The 20,161-nt window shown below is 35.8% G+C and overlaps 1 protein-coding gene across 3 annotated transcripts in view; it reads right to left on the reverse strand.

Annotated features, from left to right (window-relative positions):
* SLCO4C1 (solute carrier organic anion transporter family member 4C1) overlaps positions 1 to 20,161 on the reverse strand; it is a 62,350-nt gene that overhangs the window by 37,459 nt on the left and 4,730 nt on the right. The gene's annotated exons all lie outside the window — the stretch shown is intronic.

Here is a 20,161-nt window from a genome sequence, read left to right on the forward strand (position 1 = left end):
AAACGGGAAAAAAATGGGCTGAAAGAACTCTGGAAAAACATCCCCAAACAGAAATAAAAGTCACATTGCAATGGACAAAAGAGAGACTAGAGACTGAGAATTACAAGGACAGACAGAAAAGGCTTGAGAAATACAAACAAAATTAAATGAACAAAACCTAAGACTTAAAAGATTAGAGAGAAAATTATAGAAATGATATTCAGACAAAGAAAATAAACATGCATAATCAATCAGAATAGAAAAAAAAAAAAATATATATATATATATTCAAAGGTAAAACTTAATAAATGAAGACTGATCTACAATTTTAAAAGGCATAGAAAAACCCTGGAAATTTTGATGCAGAACTTTCAACACTAAAAGTCACTGAATTTTAAAGATGAAGAAAGGCTTCTTTGAACAGTCAGGAAAAAAGATAGTCACTTAGGCAGAGGAAAAAAAAAAAAAACAAACCCTTAGCTGGTATCAGACTTCTTTAAAGCAACATTAATCCCATAAAGGCAGTAAAGGAATGACAAAAAAAATCAGTGAAAGATAATGTGACTCAAAAATTTTACACTCAGCCACACTGTTATCCAAATATAAAGGCAAAAGACAAATACTTAACATATTTAAAATCTCATGGAATTAACCTTTCCTTTAAAAACAAAAAACAAACAAACAAAAAAAACACTTACTACAGGGTACATTTCAGCTTACCACGAAATATGTCATTCAGAGATGCATCATGGGGACCTAAAGAAGACTATTCATCTTAAGTAATATTAAATAATTTATTAAATTGTGTCTGTTATAATACAGCTTTACAAGATAGATTTACCCACTATGTGAATTCTGCGGTATTATTGCTTAAGGAAACTATCTGAACCTCGAATTTCAACTTCTAACGTGAAATCAAAAAATTTCTGACAAAATACTGAACGCTAAATTAAAGGCATGTGATTTGACAATACACCACAAGAGGGAGCTTCTATGTTGTTTATGAACACAGAGGAGTGTTGCCAATAAAATTAAGGCTTAGAATTTTACTTAATGAACAAACCAGTGTCTAGTCCTGCCCAGTAACATGCGCAGGAACTAAAGGCAAAAAGGCAAAAGGGCAAAAGAAAATCCATATACCAGAATATTTAGAAGTTAAATATCAAGCTCAGTGCAGCCCTCACCCTCACATAGAGGTCCACAGCCTGCTCCCCGCCAAGCATTTACCTTCAACACCTATAAGTTTAAAGAGACCACCTTTTCCTCTGGTCCATCCTGCTGCCAGGGGCAGGGAAGGATGTTGCAGTCTTGAGATGGTATTCCACTCCCCTAGCCACACTTTTCTGACAGTATTTCCAGGAGGTGCCCATGCCTCCTGAGAAGCAGTTTTCTGGGGAACCCGGTCTGCCTAATTACCTGCGTCAGGTACTTTGAGGTGGCTAACTTTAATGAAAAGCAACCTCTCTTTCTCTCTTCCCAGGAAGTGATTGTAATTTTCTTCCCCTGGCTCCACTTCCCATATTCTAACCACTGCCCTGAAAAGGGAGACGGAGCTGCTGCTTTTGTTTAAACTTGACCATCCCCAAGTCTACGTAGCAGCTTCTGGCCTGGAGATGGTAGCTCATCACTACCTCCCTCTCCTATAACCTCTGTTCACTTATCCTGTGTACCAATCTTGCAAAAATCTTTCTCACAAAACTTTAAGAGAAGAACAAATTATCTTTGAGTTTCAGTGTCTGGGATATGGGTCCCTCTAAGCACAGGGCTCAGGGCAAGACCCTTCTTGTCCGGACCTAAGGGCAGGCAGCTGGTGGCAGGTTTGAGAAAGAGGGGGAAAAAATACTCTTCTTGAAGGTGGAGAGCAACACTCACAAGTCCAGACTTCCCTTGCCTGAGACAACTGATACAGGAACAGGAGATAGGCCAGGTGGCAGCAGGGAATTCTAGGGCTGCTTTGGTTCATAAAAATAGAGAGCGTGGGTGGGAAGAGGCAGCACAAGGAATCTCACAGACAATTTAGGACTCTATATTTATGGGTACTGAAAAGTTGAGAGAGCCTTTGCCTGTGCAGCTAACCCACCTGGATGCTGACCTGATCGCTCACCTCCCATGGGAACCTAACTCAACCAATAAAGTGATTTTTCAAAAAGAAACTATCACAGCATCCATACAAAGATGTTGTAAGGAAAAAGACCAACATGCTTTCATTAAAATTAAGATTAGGACACGGACCACAAAAATATTTTCATGGAGCAGGTGAAAAATGTGAACACATCATCATGGCAAAGCAGAAATGAAATAACTTAGAAAAGAAGTAGTGAGAGGAAGAAAGAGGATATGAAGCTTGCACTGGTAGAACTCAGAGAAAAAAGTAAAAGGGAAAAACTAAAATCTCATAGAAAGGAAGATAAAACTGAAAGGGGTACAAAGGGTGAATGAATTGAGAAAACACAGTAACAGGCACGTAATACAGAAATTTAAAAAGTGAGTAAAATGAATGATAAAGAAAAAAAGCAGAGGAAATGCTAAGGATATAAGGTGGCCAAAGAAGATCATACATACACATAATTGAAGTATCTGAGAGAAAAAAAAAAACTAACATCATGGAACAAAATACTCAGATATGTAGTTTAAGAAAATGTCCCTAAAATGTTAATATGCATGTAAATCTATATACTTCAATCTGCATAACTGGGTGCCAGGGAAACATGACATCAACAGTCATCACCAAGATAGAGCTTCAACTGGACTTTGAAGAGACTCCAAATTTCATAGACATATGGACTCTTGAGAATATTCTTGGTAGAAAATATGAGCAGTATATTATATATCCAGTGTCACGAGCACTTCTAAATGATTTCAGAATACACAGGTGGAAAAAGGCCACTGAGAACTTAAATAACATAAGAATGGATAAGAAATTCCCTAAAAGGCAATGATCAAATTACAAAAGTAAAAAAGAGAAACTGTGAAGTCACAAAAATGAATAACACCTTGTGCCAATTAACATATTAATCTTTAACTACAATGAAATCTACCCTATTTTACTCACATTGTATTGTTCCAGAGGAAAAAAACTATAAGCTTTCACATACACTTCCTAGCCTAATCTTTACAACTTTCTGCAATCATTTTACCAGTGAAGAAACTGAAGCCCAAAATCACATGCTCTGCATAATCGGATTTTGCAACACAGCCTAATAATCTGATTCCTATTCTTCTGATCCTCCAATATATACTCCATGATCTTTGAGCTATAATTTAATGAGCTGAACCATCATCTAAAGAGGTACAAAGGAAGATTTCCCCAAGTATAATTTATAGAACCCTAGGCTTCTGAGAATTTCCATAAACAAAAGGATGCTTTGGTCAAATTAGTTTGGGAAACACTCTATTACAGCACTCCTCCTCTTAGATTAATAAGCATGCATTTATATGTAATATGATAAAGTTTTATACATTATTTATTGTATATTCAAGTTGCTTTTTTTCTCCATTGATGTCTAACAGCTCACAGAACTAGTGTTCCATAAAACACACTTTGAAAAATACTGGTTTGAAGTATGACAAAGGTGTCAAGTAAAACAAAACAATCCTAGGTAATTAAAAAATTTAAATGTAACCCCTGTATAGACAGACATAAATCTTAAAGGGTTAGTGTTATCAATGATCGCTTAATGATTCATAGTGCCAAGATTCAGGATTTTGCTTCCCACCTTTTCTATTACTACCCATCTCCTTTGGAGTGAACATATACCGTCACAGATGTAGAAACTGTGAGGATGGCTCCAAATCTCAATTTTGAACGTCCGGTGTCTTATGCTCCGGTGTTATATTTCTAATGCCAAATTTCTACCTCAAAATCTAAAACAAAATTCACAATCTTCACCACAAAACCAACTTCTCTACCTGATTTTTACCTGATGTTATGTGTTCATAACATTCACTTTCTAGTCATCAAGTTTAAAACACAAAAAGCATTCAATAATATATTCCTTGTCTATAATGACCATATCATATGCTTTTCCTACTGATACCATACCCATTTTTCAAGTCTAGCTAAAACTCCACTTCCTATTAAAAGCTCTCACCTGAGGTGTCCAAAGGAAACCCTTTCTTCATTTACTAGTATCTTTCTTCATTCAGTGACAATAAGCCTGTATGACTCACTAGGTTCTTGATTACCATACCTTACTTTTATCTTATCCTCATTTATGTTAATAGCAATAATAATAGTAGTAATACTTATGGGGTGCTTATCTTATGCAAGGTCCTTCACTGGCATACATTATCTTCTCTAATCCCCAGAAAAAATCCTATGAAAGAGATACTATTATTTTCCTCATTTACAGATGAGTAAAGTCAGGATTGGATTAACTTCAAAATCTCTAAGATTTAAGAGCCTATGTATTTAAGAGATTCATCTCATGGTTAACGGTGACTTAAAGTAAAATTAATCAGTTACTTAAATAATTTGGGATGTGAATTCAAAACATTTCTGTAAGAGCTTCTGACTATCAAGATAGACAAAAACTTTTGATATAAGACCTAACAGTCAACCTCCTTATGGCCTCTAAAATACAAACTCCTGACCTACCAGGCTATTAACTCATTAAAGGATATGAAAACCAGAATCCAACATCATGAATATAATAGGAATGACCACAAATGCATAAAAATTTTTTAACATTAGAAAATTCTATGTACAATCATATACCAAGAAATTTGAAAATCTCTTAAAATAAAAATATTGACTATAAATGATATAAAATTTGAATGAAGCTATGATTCTGGAATAAATTGAAATGGGAATCAAAAGTGTACCTCTAAAATCAACATATCCAAAATTGTTTTTCTGGAGAATTTATATCAAAGTTCCATCAAAAACAATCAATCCTTGTGTGTTATTTAAATTGTTCCAATATAGAGAAGAAAATAAAAAGTTTCCCAATTTGTTATGAAGTATTAGCACAATTTCACTTCAAAACAGCAGTCATTTGTAAGGAGGAACTTACTTAAATCAAAATATTTGTTAAAAGACTCAAGTTAGAATATGTGTATGGATATTTTTACGTATTAGTTAAGGTTGCAGTAGTTAAGTACAGACAAAAGAGATAACTGAAGCAAATTTAAAATTTTTGTATGGATCTGGATTGTTTTATGGGTGGATTTTTTACAAAGGCAGAGTTAAGGGAACAAACAGTGGGTGCTACTAGGCAGTTACCGAAACCCTGCAGCAACGTGGCCTTAGGTAGAGACACACAGCAACTCGCACACTAGGTCTTGTGGGGAGCACACCAGGGAAATAAGCACAAGAACCTCCTTCTTCCCCACATGCAAACTCCCACTGGCTGAACCCAGCTAGAAGCCGGAAGGCAAAAGTGCAGGGCAATACAGTCCGTGAGGCTTATTCTAATAAAGCAGTAAGACAACTGACAAGCTTGATAATTCTCCTGTCTATAATCACTTATTTTTCTATCATCCAGATCATGTTTCCTTTACCTCCTGCCTATCCCTTAGTTGGCGAGGGATTTTACAAAGTCCTTACAAGTCTTCAGCTATTCTGTCTCTATTGGGTTGCCACAGTTTTCTTTTCAACAAGTACTATTGGGTTGGGGATATTAAGAGGCACCGGAGTGAATTCCCTCAGTCCAAAATACACTCCTCCTTGCCTCTGATTAGAAACAACCCAATTTCCCCTTTGTAACGAGGATCCATCACTTCTGTCAGTTCAGTGACCATCTTCTCTTCCTGTTGATTATTTAGTATGAAGACCAAGGCAGGAAACAAAAATTCTGTAGGTGGATTTTTAGGTACAGTAGCAAGAGGCTCCAATCCATTGCCACGCCCTAGTTCACTACCCTGTGTATGCTGGCTATGGAGGACCCAGCAACGCAGAATGGTTTCTGCATTATTTAATGCATATACCATATTCTGTAGAGAAGGAAATCTTATTCTGCAAGTTATAACACAACAGACACTATTCTACCAAGTCAGCAGCTTCTGGGTGTTGCGGTACATAGTAAGACACACAAGTGAATTTCATGAGCAGAAGTTTGTTACCATAATTCTGCTGCAAATGAATTTCTTCATCAGAAGTGATGCTGTATAGGTTATAATAATGAATAAGGCATTTTGTAAGTCAAACAACACTGAGTATTTGTAGAAGTATTGCAGGCAGTGAAAATAAATTCATATTTAGAATATTTACTTGTCTTAGGAGGACAAATTGCAACCAGGATATATATTTTTTCGTTGCCCTGGGGTATAGTGGTTGCCCTAGGGAATGTTACCAAATCACTGCTCTTAGGACTGGCCCCTGCAATTGGTAAACTGAGCAATCAATCTGCAGTACAGGTAGTTAGACCAGCCATTATGAGGGAAAGGGCATTTTTGGAACCCATGTTTAGCTTCCTTTTATGCTATATGGCCATTTTTTTTACATGGGACAATTTCACAAGCACCACAGTGGCTGGGTAAAAACACTGATTGACACTCACTGGAGAGACCATCTTTTCTTCCTGATTGAGAGCCTCTTCTACAAAGGATGCCCTCAAGTGAGTATTAACATGTGGCAAAAATAGCTTTACATTCTAGGCCCATGCCCAGAAGCATACTACAAATCTCTTGGCTGGAACTCCTCCTACCTTGTAAACAACTTTCATTTTTGTTTTCTTCCAAGCTTCTGACTGGCCAGCTTATCTATTAGTGTTGTGCATGAATCAATATAAATCTGTACCTCAGGGCTTCCCTTCTATCAAGAAAATTTCCACTGACCATTGCCTTTTAGGGACATGCCTGACTGGGGTTTTTCTTCAAAATGTTCATCTTTGGTGGGTGCCAGCAAAAACCTACTGTAAACCAGGCTACATCTCTTCCTCCTCTGTTAGCCAGCCACAAGGAACTCTGTGAGATCCTTTTAATAAGGACATCTAGGTTTTTGTAGTAAGACCATGCTAACATCTGCCTATAATAACCTTTCTCCATTGAAAAAGAAAGAAGTGAAAGTCAATAAAAACAAGTAGGCTAGTAGTATGAGATACCTGCCTATATAGTTATTTGTGCCTTCCAAATCTGCTTGCATCTACCAATTCATTTAACAATGAGATGTCTAATTTTCACATGTCTAATTTTATGATTTGTTACAGTAGATAACATGCACTGCATGATGGGGAGTCCAGGTTGAACGCTGTTCATAATCCTGTTTACCAGCATTAAGGAGCAAACCAATAGCTGCTTCTCAAAAGGAGAATAGGTAGGCAGAAAAGCTTGGTCTTACTACAAAAACCCAGGGGTCCTCACTGGGATTTCCCTATTGGAGACTTGCCCGAGGCTTCCTACATCTTCCCTGTCTGCCATAAACACTGTCATAAACACTGTCCATACCTGCTGCAAGAACTTTATCTTGTTCCAGAACTCAGAACTCAGAAAGCCTTTGAGCAACAAAGGTTAATTAAAACAGCCTGTGGAGTAGATAAAATCAAGGCTATGGCCCCACTCCCTGTTAATGCCATTGAATGGATTAAGGTGGCCCCAAACAAATACTTTTAATTGGAAAATATGGCTAAAGGAAAAGTACCTAAGGGTATGACTCTCTCATTAGTCTGATAAGCTTAATTAAGTCCAGAGAGACAGGAGGTTAAGAAAGACAAGACATAATGCAAAACTATGAGTGTGATTATTGGCACGTATACCTGAATCAATTAGTTTTTGAAACATCTGCACTATCAGATGAACCATTAACCTCTTCTAGGAGAATGAGTGTTAAAATGACCCTTAGTTCCCAAATTTCTACGGGCAAGAAACAGGCTGATACAGCTTCTAAGCATCTAAGTAATATATTCTCCATTTGCCCTCTTTAAATATAGCCAAGGATAATTTTAAAAAAAGACCAACAGAGAACAATGAACTATGAAGCCCCTCCCAAGAAGCAGAAGGAGAGTTTACTCAAGGAACAAGCATGACAGCTTCCCAGTGGGATTTCAGGATTTCTCCAAAGCAGTGACTCCTGTGTATTTTCCCCTTTCCAACCGGTAATGATTATTGTGACAAATACATTAGTTACACATTTCTGTTTTTAAAAGGAGTAAACAGAGAATGTTATTTGGAAATACAAAGAGAGTCAAATCAACTCAAAATGTATCACAGATTTAAATGGAAAATGGAAAACTATAAACTTTTTGAAGAAAAGAAATAGAAAATCTTTGGGATCTAGGACTAGGGAAAGAATTCTTAGACTCGACAACAAAAGGAAAAAAGTGATAAATTGAACTTCACCCAAATTAAAATCTTTTGCTCTGTGAAAAACCCTGTTACGAGGTAGAAAAGGACAAGCTACAAACGAGATGAAAATATCTGCAAACCATCTATCTGACAAAGATCTAGTACTTAGAATACATAAGTAACTTTCAAAACTCAACAGTAAAAGGTAAACAATATAGTTAGAACATGGGCAAAAAACATGAAAAGATATTACATGAAGGACAAACAGATGGCAAACGAGCACAAGCAAAGATTCTCAACGTCATTAGCCATTAGGGAAATGCAGATTAAAAGCATAATAAGATTTTACTACAACCTATCAAAGTGGCTAAAATAAAAAATAATGACAGCACCAAATGCTGGCAAGGGTGCAGATAAACTGGATCATTCATACATTGCTGATGAGAATATAAATTGGTACACTCTGGAAAACAGTAGTTTCTCAAAAAACTAAGTAGAGAACTATCACATGACCCATTGGTTTTACTCCTAGGCATCCATCCCAGAGAACTGAAAAGTATGTTCACACAAAAATCTGTACACAAATGTTCATAACTTTATCTGTAATAGCCAAAAAACCGGGATCAACCCAAATGTCCTTTAGCAGGTGAATGGTTGAACAAACTATGGTAAATCCATACCATGGAATACTTACTAGTTAGCAATAAAAAGGAATGAGCAACTGATAAATTCCACCCTGATGAGTCTTCACAGAATTATTCTGAATGAAAAAAGCCAACTCCAAAACGTTAAATACTGTATAACTCCCAAAATATAGTAAAATCTTGAAACATAAAAATGTTATCATGAGGTGACTTATAATGGAAAACTTTTTAAATGTAAATATTTATGAGAATCATTAAAATATAAAATGGAATGCTACGCAAGAATAAGAATGCTCACATGCTGCAAACTATGAAAAATATTATACTAACTCTACAATAAATAGGCACAATAAAAATATTAAGACAAAGTTGTTCTCTTTGAGAAAAGAATAATAATGAATTGGGTTTTTTTCTCTTTGTACTTCTTAGTATTATCCAAATTGTCTGCAATGACCAGAACTTTTCTAATCAGAAAAATAAAATGTATTAATAAAAATCACAACAAAGGAGGGTTGATTAAATGGATTATCTATAAAATGAAATAAAATAAAAATATTCCATAGTTGTCTTTTTTAATATTTACAATATCCAATATATATTCTAAGTTAAAAAAAAAGTAGATAACCGTAAGTTCAAAATCTTGTTTCTTTAAAATGTGCATTTGAACGTATATGTGAAAATGTGATGTAAAGATATATGAATATGTATAAAGGTTAGTAAGAGGATGTGAGAATGTGTGTGCATGCGTGTGTGTTAATGACTATGTAATGTAAAAGTGTAATTATGCATAACTATTTGTGAATACATGTATGAATGTGTGTATACATTAAAAAGGCTGGGGCTTCCCTGGTGGCGCAGTGGTTGAGAATCTGCCTGCTAATGCAGGGGACACGGGTTCGGGCCCTGGTCTGGGAAGATCCCACGTGCCACGGAGCGGCTGGGCCCGTGAGCCACAATTGCTGAGCCTGCGCGTCTGGAGCCTGTGCCCCGCGACGGGAGGGGCCGCGATAGAGAAAAGGCCCGCGCACCGCGATGAAGAGCGGTCCCCGCACCGCGATGAAGAGTGGCCCCCGCTTGCCGCAACTGGAGAAAGCCCTCGCACGAACCGAAGACCCAACACAGCCAAAAATAAATAAATAAATAAATAAATAAATAAGAAAATCCTTTAAAAAAAAAAAAAAAAAAAAGGCTGAACAATAATGACAGTGTTATCTAGGCTCTGTTATAAAAAATTTTTTTATTTCCTTACTTTTTTATTCCATATATTCCACTTTTTTCCCTTCTATTCCATTTTTGTTTGTATTTTTCTATCTTCTGATTGGCTTGCAAAGGGACATATCATGTTTAAAATTAGGAAAAAAATTTAAAATATTTAGAAAGAGGCAACTTGGCTATTTAAAAGGCAATATTTAATATGTCATATTGAGTGGCTCCAATTAATCTGAGCTACAGCAAATAAATTTATTTTCTTATCTCATAAAAAGAATACAATCCTGGAAACATAGCTAATTAAAACCTTTTCTAATATATTACTTTGAAAGTGTTTAGCCAGACTTTTGAGATATGTCATATCAAGTGGCACCTAAAAAAAAATATGTATCACATTGAAAGATTTTTAGTTGTTCCTGTTATCTTGTAACTACCCTTGACAATAAGTAAACAAACCAAGAAAGGCAGTTTTTTTACATTAACATAGCTGTTACTTAATTATCATGAACATCATTTTTATTCATTGCTACTATTTAATGAGCACGTACCCACACCAGGCACTGCCTTATCACTATTTGTGTATAATTTCCTATGAACTAGCAGTTACTATCCCCATCATGATTTACAGTTGAAGAAACTTGTCCAGGGTCACAAAGCTCTATCATACAGTGCTTGAGCAAAAATTTAAACTGTTTTGTCTGATCTTAATATCCCTGCTATATTGCTGCATACTTTCATCAATGTAATGTGCTAACAGCATTAAAATAAAAGAGAAAAAATACATTAAAACACACATTGGCTATTTGTGCGTTTTTAAGAACAGTGACTAAGCAAAAAGAATTTCCTCATTTCTTTCTTACCACAAACCACATTTTTACCAACCTTTCTGAGGTAAGCAAAAAGCATTGCTTAATCATTACCTCCCATACATTACACCTGGTTAGACACAACTTTGCCTATGGTCCACTTGAATGTCCTACCAGAGCCATTTCCTTTTATTTCATACATGAAGACAAATAAGGGTAATCACTACTAACACTCTATCAAAAAATAACTCTGACATTTTATCACCACTTTAGAAGTACAGTAGATACATAGTGAAATCAATATTTTAGCAAGTAATTAAGATGAAAACCAAAAATAGAATATCACTGCATTTTGCTTCTATTTCTGAATATGCTTCTCATTTTAGCTTCCTTTTTCATACTGCAAATTTTTCAGATCCAAAATCTTACACATAAAGATCATTTAGGGCAAATAATTTTTGCCTCTGATAACTTACAATTCTTCCCAAGTCAGTGGCCAAAAGAAAATTATTCTTTATGGAATATGTTTATTCCATAAAGCCAAGTTTATGGAAAATGTGAATAGAGAATCCCAGATCGCCTTTATCTGCCATTACCTACTCTTACTGCCTTCTACAGAAGGACAATTCATCAGACTCCTAATATGCCTCCGTTGAAGGGATCCAGTCGTTCATTTATATATTTGACAACTCAACAAACATTCCTCAGGTACCTACTATCTATCACATGCTGTTCTAGGTGCTGGCCATAAGGAAGTTTCTAAATTCAACAAGGGCTTCAAAATCACATACTTAGACATAAGACAGCATTGAGCAGATTTTCCCAAAGCCTGTTCGCTGAAACACTAATCTGGAGGAGAAAATGTAAAGTAAGCAATGGAAGCAGGGTAAAAGGGACAAGCATATCAATGGAGTTCCTGGTCAATAAGTTCAGAACTATACATATCATATTCCCTAACTAAAGAGGCACACAATGCATTCACTTTTACAGTGATGCAATAGAGACACCTCTTTAACTTTCATCTTTTCCCAAACTCATTGAACTACGGAACCCATGTTTAACATACTCTTTTTTTTTATTAGTAATTTTTATTGGAGTATAGTTGCTTTACAACGTTGTGTTAGCCTCCATTGCACAACAAAATGAATCAGCCATACACATACATATATCCCCTCCCTTTTTGACTTCCCTTCCATTTAGGTTACCACAGTGCATTAGGTAGAGTTTCCTGTGCTATACAGTATGTTCCCATCATTTGTCTACTTTATACATAGTAGCAATAATGTATATGTGTCAATCCCAGTCTCCCAATTCCTCCCTCCCCACTCCTTTCCCCCTTGGTATCCATACATTTGTTCTGTATGTCTATGTCTCTATTTCTGCTTTGCAAATAAGATGATCTATACCATTTTTTCTAGATTCCACACATATGCGTTATCGTACGACATTTGCTTTTCTCTTTCTGACTTACTTCACCCTGTATGATACTCTCTAGGTCCATCTACGTCTCTACAAATGACCCAAGTTCGTTCCTTTTTATGGCTGAGTAATATTCCGTTGTATATTTTAATACCTTCAGAAACTCTGCTTGGCAGATTGTATTTTGAGAAATGTTGGGACGTTACTTTCTCTTGTTCAAGGCCACTCATTTTAAAATTTATACCTATCTGCAAATTATAACTGTGGGCAGAACAGAGTTTGTGCTAACATCTCATTGACACATGCTTTCATACTTATTTTTCTCAGTGAGTTTCCTCTATTTCAAAAGTTAGGTCATTTGAATTTCAACAAAACTGGCTACGTTAAGGTATGTAGTATTTCATGATGGTTGTGAAACTCCTATTTTAAAGGAAAATATAAAGCAATAATCCTGAAATGAAAAGAAACCTTTCTCTCTATGCCCACAACTGACTTTACAAAATAAGTAAACAATAAACTGGACACATATTTCCCAGAGGCCAAGCAAAATTAAAGCAACCTGTATTGAACTGGTGGTTGAAAAACTCTAAGATTCTTGGCCCTATGTCTTCTCCAATCTAGGCAAGCATTCCATATTAAACAACAACAACAAAAAACCCTTAAGAATACAAGACAAAGACAAAACACTAACTAAAAATTAAGTCTGACTTTGAGTCCCACTCTAATCATTTTCTTAGTTCAACATTTTTAGGTAGTCAGCCTGCATAACCAAAGTCCTTTAATGCAGAATTCTCCCTGAAATACCATTTCTAAAATATTAGAAATTCAGTGATGAAGCAAAAGGGAAGTGTTGAGAGCTAATTCTTTTGAGAGAAAGGGATGGAAAAGAGAAACAAGAAAATCATACAACTTAGGAAAATTTATCCAACTATTGGTCAATAAAGAAAAAGAGCTTTACTGGATTTAGTAATTACTTCTCTACAATTCCTAAGTATTGCTATTTACTAATGGCCCCTGTCGCAAAGTTTCAAAGAGAAGAAAAGGTTATTTTGTTTACCAACATTAAATTAACTCATCCTAAGGAAATTAAAAAGTGCTTGGATGAAAACAAAATGTTATGTGGTAAAGATTTATTTATTCATTTATTACATTTTTTAAAATATTTAAAAGTTATATTAAAATATGATGTGTTATGTTAATGCTCTATTAAAATATATCAAAAGTGAGTGGCAAATATGATTTACTTGAAAATGTTTTATGACATTATTCTATCTTCAGGTTAACACATACCAAAATTAGCCCTTAGAAGCATTTTTCTCCCTTAAATTTAATTCTTCCTTTTTCCTGTGTTTGTCCGATAACAAGCAAAACTTCTCTTTGATAAATGTTATCTCCATTCAAAGATAGATAATCACGTCTAAACCTTATGTGTCCATTAAAACTTCCCTTAAGAAAATACTTTCCCAAACCTACTTTATTTTTTATAGAACAATAGAAAATTCAAGTTGATTCCAAACACATTTTTCTACCTGTTTGCTAACTCTTAACCTCCTTCTGTGCAATTCTCACACCTGTGGAAATTATACATGCTTATCATATTTCATATTTTGTTTTCTTCTACTTACAAACTATATTGCATTACTTTAATCTCCTCTTACAGAGATTATTTCATCCAAACTGAGCCTGAGTTTGGTTTACCTCAAGTTCAAAAAAACAACAGCAACAAAAAAAAGCACACAAGGAAATATGTTAATTCTCTCAATGTCAGTTTCAAATTAAATTACATGTATGACTTCAATTAATAATATGATTTCTTAATGTTATGCTCTTTAGGTTATTTATATAATGTTACCTAAGAAGATTATACATTTCCTTGCTTCTAATTTATTTACAAAAAGCTTTCAACTAATTTGTTTTCCTTTTCTCACTTAAATCTCCAGTTTTCCTCTATATTCTCCTTAGAGTTGGATAAATAACTCAGATTTTTGGTTAAAGGATCCCCTATTTGCAAAAGTGGGTTAATTCACTTGAGCAGACAAGTATAAAAAATAATGTAAAAATTTCAAAATAGCAACCAGACATTTTCATATATTGACTGTGGGAGAGTAACTGGTAAATCCCTTCCTAAAAGTCAGTGTGCCATTATCTATCAAAAATTAGAACGAGGACGCCCTTCAAACCAGTATTTTCATTTCAAGGAATGAAGACTAAAGAATGACTTGCACATTTACATAAACGTACATGTCCAAAAATATACATTGCAACATTGGATATATAGTATGCAGCTCACACTTAAGTCTAAACCTGAATTCTTGATTTTCACTCCCAATTCTTTTCTAACCCAGTCTTCCACATTAGAGTAAATGGCTCCAGTTCGTCAAACCAAATATGAAGGAGTCATTCCTTCTTATAATTAAACCACTAGAAAGACCCATCTCTTTTTCCTTTAAAATACATTGAAACCCAAAGTTACCAGAAGGAAAGAAATCATAAAGATCAGAGCAGAAATAAATGAAATAGAAACAAAGAAAACAATAGCAAAGATCAATAAAACTAAAAGCTGGTTCTTTAAGAAGATAAACAAAATTGATAAACCATTAGCCAGACTCATCAAGAAAAAGAGGAAAAGGACTCAAATCAATAAAATTAGAAATGAAAAAGGAGAAGTTACAACAGACACTGCAGAAATACAAAGCATCCTAAGAGACTACTACAAGCAACTCTATGCCATTAACCTGGAAGAAATGGACAAATTCTTAGAAAGGTATAACCTTCCAAAACTGAACCAGGAAGAAATAGAAAATATGAACAGACCAATCACAAGTAATGAATTGAAACTGTGATTAAAAATCTTCCAACAAACAAAAGTCCAGGACCAGATGGCTTCACAGGTGAATTCTATCAAACATTTAGACAAGAGTTAACACCCATCCTTCTCAAGCTCTTCCAAAAAATTGCAGAGGAAGGAAAACTCCCAAACTCATGCTATGAGGCCACCATCACCCTGATACCAAAACCACACAAAGATACTACAAAAAAAGAAAATTACAGACCAATATCACTGATGAATATAGATGCAAAAACCCTCAACAAAATACTAGCAAACAGAATCCAGCAACACATTAAAAGGATCATACACCATGATCAAGTGAGATTTATCCCAGGGATGCAAGGATTCTTCAATATATGCAAATCAATCAATGTGATACACCATATTAACAAATTGAAGAATAAAAACCATATGATCATCTCAATAGATGCAGAAAAAGCTTTCGACAAAATTCAACACCCATTTATGAAAAAAACTCTCCAGAAAGTGGGCATAGAGGGAACCTACTTCAACGTAATAAAGGCCATATATGACAAACCCACAGCCAACATCATTCTCAATGGTGAAAAAGAGAAAGCATTTCCTCTAAGATCAGGCACAAGACAAGGATGTCCACTCTCACCACTATTATTCAACATAGTTTTGGAAGTCCTAGCCACAGCAATCAGGGAAGAAAAAGAAATAAAAGGAATACAAATTGGAAAAGAAGAAGTAAAACTGTCCCTGTTTGCAGATGACATGACACTACAGATAGAGAATCCTAAAGATGCCACCAGAAAACTACTAGAGCTAATCAATGAATCTGGTAAAGTTGCAGGATACAACATTAATGCACAGAAATCTCTTGCATTCCTATACACTAATGATGAAAAATCTGCAAGAGAAATTAAGGAAACACTCCCATTTACCACTGCAACAAAAAGAATTAAATACCTAGGAATAAACCTACCTAGGGAGACAAAAGACCTGTATGCAGAAAACTATAAGACACTGATGAAAGAAATTAAAGATGATACCAACAGATGGAGAGATATACCATGTTCTTGGATTGGAAGAATCAACATTGTGAAAATGACTATACTACCCAAAGGAATCTACAGATTCAATGCAATCCCTATCAAATTACCAATGGCATTTTTTACAGAAATAGAACAAACAATCTAAAAATTTGTATGGAGACACAAAAGACCCTGAATAGCCAAAGCAGTCTTGAGGGAAAAAAACGGAGCTGGAGGAATCAGACTCCCTGACTTCAGACTATACTACAAAGCTACAGTAATCAAGACAATATGGTACTGGCACAAAAACAGAAATATAGATCAATGGAACAGGATAGAAAGGCCAGAGATAAACCCACACACCTATGGTCAACTAATCTATGACAAAGGAGGCAAGGATATATAAGGGAGAAAAGACAGTCTCTTCAATAAGTGGTGCTGGGAAAACTGGACAGGTACATGAAAAAGAATGAAATTAGAACACTCCCTAACACCATACACAAAAATAAACTCAAAATGGATTAGAGACCTAAATGTAAGAACGGACACTATAAAACTCTTAGAGGAAAACATAGGAAGAACACTCTTTGACATAAATCACAGCAAGGTATTTTTTGATCCACCTCCTAGAGTAATGGAAATAAAAACAAAAATAAACAAATGGGACCTAATGAAACTTCAAAGCTTTTGCACAGCAAAGGAAACCATAAACAAGAAGAAAAGACAACCCTCAGAATTGGAGAAAATATTTGCAAATGAATCATCAGACAAAGGATTAATCTCCAAAATATATAAACAGCTCATGCAGCTCAATATTAAAAAAACAAACAACCCAATCCAAAAATGGGCCGAAGACCTAAATAGATATTTCTCCAAAGAAGACATACAGATGACCAAGAAGCACATGAAAAGCTGCCCAACACTAATTATTAGAGAAATGCAAATCAAAACTACAATGAGGTATCACCTCACACCAGTTAGAATGGGCATCATCAGAAAATCTACAAACAACAAATGCTGGAGAAGGTGTGGAGAAAAGGGAACCCTCTTGCACTGTTGGTGGGAATGTAAATTGAGACAGCCACTATGGAGAACAGTATGGAAGTTCCTTAAAGAACTAAAAATAGAATTACCATATGACCTAGCAATTCCACTACTGGGCATATACCTAGAGAAAACCATAATTCAAAAAGACACATGCACCCCAACGTTCATTGCAGCACTATTTACAATAGCCAGGTCATGGAAGCAACCTAAATGCCCATCGACAGACGAATGGATAAAGAAGATGTGGTACGTATATACAATGGAATATTACTCAGCCACAAAAAGGAACGAAATTGGGTCATTTGTAGAGACGTGGATGCATCTAGAGACTATCATACAGAGTGAAGTAAGTCAGAAAGAGAAAAACAAATATCGTATATTAACGCATATATGTGGAAGCTAGAAAATGGTACAGATGAACCGGTTTGCAGGGCAGAAATTGAGACACAGATGTAGAGAACAAACGTATGGATACCAAGGTGGGTGGTGGGGTGGTGGTGTGATGAATTGGGAGATTGGGATTGACATGTATACACTGATGTGTATAAAATGGATGACTGGGCTTCCCTGGTGGCGCAGTGGTTGAGGGTCTGCCTGCCAATGCAGGGGACACGGGTTCAGGCCCTGGTCTGGGAAGATCCCACATGCCACGGAGCAACTAAGCCCGTGAGCCACAACTACTGAGCCTGCGCGTCTGGAGCTTGTGCTCCGCAACAAGAGAGGCCACGACAGTGAGAGGTCCGCGCACCGCGATGAAGAGTGGCCCCCGCTCGCCGCAACTAGAGAAAGCCCTCACACAGAAACGAAGACCCAACACAACCAAAAATAAATAAATAAAAAATTTAAAAAAAAAAGGATGACTAATAAGAAATAAATAAATAAATAAATAAACATTAAAAAATAAAAATAAAATACATTGAAAATCAATCACTCCTCTAGATCTCTACTGCTATCAACCCCATCCCAACCACCTTTATTGTTCACCTGAACTACAGTAAAAACCTCCTGGGTGATTTCCTCCTACCTACTCTTGTCCCTCAGAACAACAGAAGCCAAATGATCAATTAAAAACATAAATAGGGCTTCCCTGGTGGCGCAGTGGTTGAGAATGTCCCTGCTAATGCAGGGGACACGGGTTCGAGCCCTGGTCTGGGAAGATCCCACATGCCGCAGAGCAACTAGGCCCGTGAGCCACAACTACTGAGCCTGCGCGTCTGGAGCCTGTGCTTCGCAACAAAAGAGGCCGCGATAGTGAGAGGCCCGCGCACCGCGATGAAGAGTGGCCCCCGCTTGCCACAACTAGAGAAAGCCCTCGCACAGAAACAAAGACCCAACACAGCAAAAATAAAATAAATTAAAAAAAAAAAAAACATAAATAAGATCATGTACCTCCCTGTGTAAAACTCTCATGAATTCCCATTGCACTTGAAGGAAAATCCAAATTCCTCACACTGGGGTCTACCTGCCTCTCAAATTCATCTCACGCCACATTCTCCCTCGCTTTGATCATGCTGACCAAAACTGACAATTCTGAAAACCAGCCAACCTGTTTCCTGCTCCAAAGGCCGTGATCATTTTTTCTCCTGCCTGGATATCATCTTCCTTGGCTGGGTCCTCATTATCCAGTTTTTAATCACAATGGCCTTTCCTTGCCCACAAATTTTCCCTTTTGTACACTATTACTTCACACTACTTGTTCTGTTATACACTCACCTCAATCTTCAGTTATCTTGTTTGTTTATTTTGTGTTTCCTCCCACTAGTATATAAAATCCAGAGGGCATGAAACAGTTTCACTGCTATTATTTCAGCATCATGTATAGTCCATATCAATAAATATTCATCATAACGAATGGCAGAATAATGTAAGGGCAACCTGAGTTTTTGCTTTTATTTGCCACAGATAAACTATTATTTAAATTATGAGTCTTAATTTAGAGTAAAAATTTTACAGATCAGCCAATTCCTCTACCTAATCTACCTCAACTAAAATAATGAAAAATATCAATATGAATTTGGTGAAAACTTGCACAATATACAATAATGTACTAAAAGTTTATAACCTGGCTTCAGCAACCTTCTTGGCTTCATCTCTGGCCACCTTAATTTGTGGCCATTTCCCTTTAGTAAATATAAATTATTCAGACTGGCTGCAACTCAACACACGTATGGCGAGAGAAAAAGCTAAGAAGACGGCTGAGGACGAATCAGGCTTCTGCACTGGACTAAGTGTTTATGTTTTAGTTTAGAGAGTCAAAGATTTTTTTTAACAAAGTCTGTATACTTTAAGAACAAACAGGGCATCTGATCAACTGGAAAAATGAGGGATTAGATTCAGTACAAAGATCAACACCTAAATACTACAGACACAATAATATTTTTGCTATCATAGACTCAGTTTCGTATTTCTTGTGTGACAGACTAAAATTCAGCTTTTCCCTTTCCTCTTTGAAATTAAGATTTCAAAGGTATTATACTAAAGCCTACATGTGTTTTTCCCAAATCTACCCCCAGAGAAAGTATGTGAAGTTGGCCTGATAAAATCCTGTGGAATCTTAGATAATACACTAGAATCTAGTAACTGTTCTTTCTACTGATAACACATTCACCGTATCCAATTCATTCCAAACTGTATCACATTTTTAAAACATCCTCTCTCGGGCCATATGCTTGCATATTCTATTTTTATTTCCAAAATGAAGTCTGCTTTCTAAATAAGTGCACTCCTAAAACCATGCTGCATGATATATACTTTGTTATTGAAAATATTTTCCCATTTGTTGTCATTCTATAATTGGGAAATAGACTTAGGGAAATGTTAACACTTTAACATGAATTTTCAAAATTAATACAAATATAACAATCTTAACTTTTTAAAAATAATGCCTATTGTGCAGGAGGCCCCAGTTCTCCTTTCTTCTTACTATAAGCCTTTTGTTCACTTACCTAACCTATCAAAACTTCAGATTTTGTAGCCCTCTGATTTTATTTCAATACTTGCTATTAA

This window comes from Balaenoptera acutorostrata, chromosome 2, assembly GCF_949987535.1.
Source record: "Balaenoptera acutorostrata chromosome 2, mBalAcu1.1, whole genome shotgun sequence".
Classification (NCBI taxonomy): Eukaryota; Metazoa; Chordata; class Mammalia; order Artiodactyla; family Balaenopteridae; genus Balaenoptera; species Balaenoptera acutorostrata.